This window comes from Tupaia chinensis, unplaced genomic scaffold (genome assembly GCF_000334495.1).
Source record: "Tupaia chinensis unplaced genomic scaffold, TupChi_1.0 Scaffold000192_2, whole genome shotgun sequence".
Classification (NCBI taxonomy): domain Eukaryota; kingdom Metazoa; phylum Chordata; class Mammalia; order Scandentia; family Tupaiidae; genus Tupaia; species Tupaia belangeri.
This window is the reverse complement of record NW_006159668.1, coordinates 708,263-714,692: the sequence shown is the minus strand read 5'-3', so window position 1 is coordinate 714,692 and position 6,430 is coordinate 708,263.

Here is a 6,430-nt window from a genome sequence, read left to right as displayed (position 1 = left end):
TGTTGCCAGTGTTGTTAATGTTTTTATGAATGAATGGATTTTCAAAAGCCCTACCTCCACTATTCTGGAAGTGCTTTCCCCAGAGCATAGTAGTTTTTTAACTGACTAATTTTGCAGATATAGATTCAACTATTAAAATGAGATGTATATCCAAAACTACGATGCAGACTGAAAAAAATAAAAATAATCAGCCGATGGTTTGCTGGTTGGTACAGATGGATCCAGGACCCAGCAGCTTGAAAAACATGCAGGATGCGTGTGCATGTGAGAAAACTCTGGAAAATGGAGGCGAAGGTTTGTGTGGTAGCCATCCCCCTTAGGGGGTGCTTCATCACTTTCCCTCACTCCTTTCTTTTTCTCTCTCCTACAAGGGTATACACCCCATAGAAAAAAATATAAATAATAAGTAACAGCAACAACAACAAAAGGAATAAAAGATCAGTCAGATTCTGATGGATCATTTTTTACTGCCAACCACACAACCAGTAAGTGAATGTGTTGGGAGGGAGGGCGTGAGAGAGAGAGACAGAAGGAGACAGAGGAAGAGAGAGCTATTTGTGGGTCTTGAACTGTTTGGAATACCCAGATTCTGAAGAAAAATCAAATTGATGTCCTTCATGATTTTATTATCTTGAACCCTGTAGGTTTTAATGGAATATGTATTGTAAGAACTCATTTGGTGATGTGAGTATTGACCCATACAATACATTCTAGTGTAATAGTATACAAGGTTGGTTCCCCTATAATTCAGCAGCCAGCAATGCAGTGCAATCTCAGTTCAGCAAGTGACCATCAGCTGTAAACACCAGAAAAAATAGGTCAGATAGTAATATGCAAGATGATGTAATTACAATGCTCTGTAAAGCTTGATTATAAATTCCATTCATTTATTTGGTTATTTTATTATATGTGTAAATACTTCTTTCTTGAATACTGGAAATACTCTTTTCTTCCCTTGGGTATTTTAATGACTTTACATCTAGAAATGTGATTCAAAAAGTCCAGAATTCTATTGAAAAAGAGAGGGAAAACAAGAAGAAAAAGGGAAAACGGGCAGAAAACAGTTTCAAGTCAGCAATCCCAAGACTCTTCACTGAAAGAAATCTCAATTAATTTCCTACATAAGAACTGTGATTTTCATTATTTCGCATGTGGGATTTAATTCCTTTGATGGATTCTGCTCTAATCCAATCTGTAATTTGATAAAGGGGGATGGAAGGGTTTAGGAAAATCTTAGACTGCCACAATTTATAAATGTTTAATTTGAGAAATCTTCAGAAGGAATTTACTTCTGTTTTTCTCTAAGGAGAGGCATGGTTTATTTGTTGACTTTGATATTTTAAAAATAACATGTACTTTGCCTCAATTTTGATTACGTGTACTAAATGAAGATAAATGCTATATCTGTGTCTAATTATAATATGTTCTCTCCCCTATTCCACAAGTAATTTTGATAAATTTACATTTATGTTATATTATCTTAAGATGGAAATACATACTTGAAAATGTAACCAAATCACTGATTTATAGAGATTGATTTTCAATGACTCGGCTTTAAGAATCCTAATATTCCTTATATGCATAAATTAAATCAGACACATTTTTAGAATAATGATAAAGACTGGTGGTGATTAGGGCCTGCAGGTGGCATGGTTGTTAAGATGTTGGACTTCTGCATGGCTGACCATGGTTTGAGTCTTAGACCCAGCAGTTTGAAAAATCACACTGGGTGTGTGTGTGTGTGTGTGCATGTCTAAAATCTCAAGAGCAGAGTGGAGGAGAAGAGACTGTAACATGGCCATCCTCCCTAGAGGGTGATTTCTCATTGTCCCTCTCTGTCTCTGGTGAGTGCATGTGCATTATGGCAAAAACCTAAAAAAAAAAAAAAAAAAAAAAAAAAGAAAAAAAATTCAAAAAAAAAAAAAAAAAAGTGATAAAAATCTCAAAGTGAATCCCTAAAGTTGTTTACTTCAAAATGTTCTATTTTAGACACTTGCATATAAAATGGTATTTAAACAGATAGCACCAGAACTCCACTAATAATGACATTTAAGAGCTTTAAGCCCACCTTGACTATTATTTACAAGTAACTCAATTTGTGTCTATGGTCTCTCAAACTTTTTTCACTTGAATTCATGATGTGGTTATTATAAATAAAAATATTGGCCTAGCATAATAACTTAAAATAACTTGCACTTATTAAATGTACTACTTGAATGAGAAAATAATTCATTTCAACAAAAGACTTGGAGAGCTTAATTCACTCTTTTATAATCCTTTTCATGATATACTTCTTGATATTTTACAAATATAAATCAATTTTTGTCTGTTAGCTAAATAACATGTCTTTCAATGGACTCTTGTCAGAGGACTCTACTATAATTCTTATCATTGAACTGTAAATGGGACAATTTCTTTCATAACTAGCATTTTTTTCATAAATATGAAAAATGTAGTATCTTTTGTTTTTGCAGTCAAACTTTCAGCTGATTGGATGAAACCCACTCACATTTTTAAGGGTAATATACTTAACTCAAAGTCAACTGATGTTAACACACAACCATATAGTGACCATATCTATAAATTACCTTGACATCAATGCCTATATTAGTATCAGATTAAATTACTGGGTACTATAACGTAGCCATGTTGACACATAAGACTAACTACCACAGGTACATCTCTATGAAAGTAGCAAATGAAGTTAAAATTACATTAGACACATATTTCCAATCTCATTAAACTAAACCTGTCGAATGCTAAAGACTTTCTAAAAGAACAACTAAGTACATACAAAAAAATATGGTAGAATTAATGAATGGGTACCCGATTTGTCAGATATTGGAACATAGTAAATTCTTTAAAATCTGCTACAGTGTGTGTGTACTAGCTAGAGACAGAAAGAGAGAGAGGAAGTGAGAAAGTACCCCCAAGGGGGAGGGATGAGTACATTGGCATCCCTTCTCAACTCTCCTTTCCTCTCAGGATTTTGGGCACCCATGCACACACACCCAGTTTTTTTTTTGTTTGTTTGTTTTGTTTTGTTTTGTTTTTGTTTTTATTTTGTTTTGTTTTGTTTTGTTTTTAGACAGAGAGCTTTTTGTTTGTTTGTTTTTTTTCTTTTTGCTATAGGACGCATGTGCTCACCAGAGAGAGAGGAAGGCAGAGAGCCAGAGAGCCAGAAATCACCCCCCAGGGGGTATGGCTATACTACAATCTCTTCTCCTCTATTCTCCTCTTAGGATTTTGAGCATGCATGCATATGCACCCACCTGGCATGAATTTGATGCCAGATGGTTGAGGACTCAAACCAGGGTCAGCCACATGGGAGTCCAGCACCTTGACAACTACATCACCTGCTGGTGCCCTAGCCTATTTTTTAAACCACTGGATCTGGAACTTGAACAGTGTAGTCGACCATGGTGGACCCAGCCATCTTAACCACCACACCAATCAGCTGACCAACTTCATGTAAAGTATAATGTTTAAAAATTTTTAATCAGACCTGAATTCAGAATGAGCTCTACCACTTACTAGCAATAGAACTTAAGCTATTAGTGTAATCTCACTGAACTCCTTATCTTCATCTGGTAAACAGAGATAATAACATGTCTGTCATAAACTGTATCTAACACATAAGAAGTCCTCCCCTGACAATACATTTTACATAAGGGAGAAAAATATTTTGCTTTTTCTATTGCACTTATAATCTTCAAGTTATTGTTATTTGTAACTCACACTCCTCTTACTGCTTCTCTACAATCAGCCCTTCTATTCTGCCTTTTATAAAGTAGAAATAGACTTTAATAACTGGAATGTTTTATTTTCAAAGCACAAGTTATTCCTTAGTACCAAAATTTATTCCAAATCTTAAAGCATATTAACTATTAACTTTGAAAGAGGCAGAATAGGGACTTGCAGGTGGCATGGTGGTTAAGGCACTGGACTCCCAAATGTCTGCCTATGATTCAAGTGTCATATCTAGTGACTTGAAAATCATGCTGGGCACATGTGCCTGTGTGCCCAAAAATCACAGGAAGAGAAAATAAGGGATTTCAGTATGGTCATCCTTTGAGGTATAATTTCTTACATTCCTGATTACTGTCTCTCTTTGGCAGCATGTGTGCACCCTATGGTGGTGGTGGTGGGGGGAACAAACAAACAAACAAAAGAACAGAGTAGGATTAAATAAATTTACATGAAAAATGAAAGCACCTACTGGGATCCAAAATGAAAAGTTTAAGGAGGCTGCAGTCTAGATCCAAAAGATTGGAAAGTTGGTTGAGAGTCCTGAGAGAATTAGAAAAAAATCACCCTCTGCTAGAGGGCAAGTGTTCTGTTCCTTCTTTATTTTGTTTCTTTTTTCCCCCCACAGATTTTGTTGTTATTGTTGTTTTGTTTTGTTTTGTTTTTCCCCAGAGTGTGTGTTCACTCCTTGGAGACAGGCAAGCACTCCTCATGGGAAATGATCATGCTGCAATCCCGTCTTTCTCCCTCCTTCCAAGATTTTTGGACAGGCACACACATGAACCCTATATATTTTTCAAACCACAATTAAGACTCAAAACACGCACTTGGCTTTCTGGGACCTAACTACCTTAATTACCATGTCACAGGCTAAGTCTCATGGAAATTTGTAACCATTATTATGCAGTGCCTTCCCCATTCCTCTAAAATAGTTTATTAACAAAATACATATCTATCACTTTGTTTTCTGGAATATATATTTTATTTTAGAGGATTGAAGATACTTGCTGAATTCTGCTCTAGATTTCATGCCAGTTAGTAAGAACAACTGCTCCTGGAGAAGAGTCACATACTGGCATTCTTTGATAATAATTTGCTCCTAAAACTAGAAACCAATAAAAGCAGAGTCTGGAAATAAACCTGAGTATGTGTATGGAAATAGTATACACAAAAGAGTCATTTCAAATATGTGAGGGCATGCTGGATTTTTTCAGTGTCAGATGAAATGGTGAATTTCTTAAGGAGAGAGGGAGGGAAGTATTACACCAAATAATTTCAGAATAGATTATAATTTTAAATATTTTGCAAAGGCCATAATTATACTAGGAGATAATTTTATCTCTGTAAGTGTAGTGATTTTTTTGTCTGTCACATTTATGAAATTTTTTTATTCTTAGAAAAATATCAGGTATATTGTTGGGATTTAGGAAATATTTAATAAACACTGTGATAAACATCTTAAGACATACTTTTTTTAAATTTGTCAGATTATTTATTTTAAAATACAGTAAGTCAATACTAGTTAAACATGTTCATAGAGCAGTTTACTTCTAGTAGAATAAGATATATGCTTGAATAGTCTTTGACTAAAATAATTTCAAAAAGTAGAATGCATCCCTACTCCATATTTTCCCAAAATAATACTTCTCCACCTCTAACCATATTACGAACAAATAATGCTCCTCTACTTTCATTCTCACTATCTCTAATATTGGAAAAAGCACAGGTTCTTCAGTAAAATGTAGAAAACTTCCAAAATGTATAGCACATGGAGAGATTTTTGTAAACTCATGGACAACCTAAACATATAATTATTATCTTCCATTACAAGAGGAGAAGTAGCTTTTAGTATTAAGTTAATAAATATATTTAAAACATAGCAAGTTTAGAGTGGTTGAGATTTTTCAATGTTTGTTTCCCAGAAATAGTAATTGACAGCCTCACAGAAAATGAGAAAGACATTGGTGAAGAATAAAGTTGAACTTTTCAACAAGTTCAACTTTATTGAAATAAGAGACATATAATTAAGAGCTATAGTTTGAATTTTGTGAATTGGGAGCCAGTAAGTAGCATGGTTGTTGAGGTGCTGACCATGGTTTCAGTCCTGGACCTGGAGGCTCCCTTTCTCACTTCCCTCTATGCTCTCTCACTGGTCAAATTAAAAAACATAATAATTAATGAAATTACATAAAAATAATTCTTAAAAAATTTGTTAATTGGCTTGCTTGCTTGTTTCTGTGTGTAGGTGTAGAGGCTGCAATTTTTTTTGGAGAGGCTTTTACTATAGGGCGTGTGTGCTTGCCAAAAAGACAGAGAGGGACAGAGATACAGAAAGCGAGAAATCACTCCCGGGGTCACACCACAATCCTTTCTCCTCCGTTCTCCTCTCTGGATCTTGGGCATGCACACACATGCCCCCGTCTGAGTTTAAGCTACCCAGTCTGTGATTCGAACCGCAGCTGACTATATGGGAGTCCAGAGACATAGCCAATATACCAACTGCTGGTCCCAAGTCTTCTTTTCATTAATTGCAAGGAGAATCTATATTATTCATAACTGAATTAATTCTATAATTTTATAAATTGTGTATGTTTATAGGTGTAATATAAATTAATTTACAGAAAATAAACTTCTTCTCAATTTTCTGATACAATGCAATGGAGGACCAGCCAGGGACATGGTG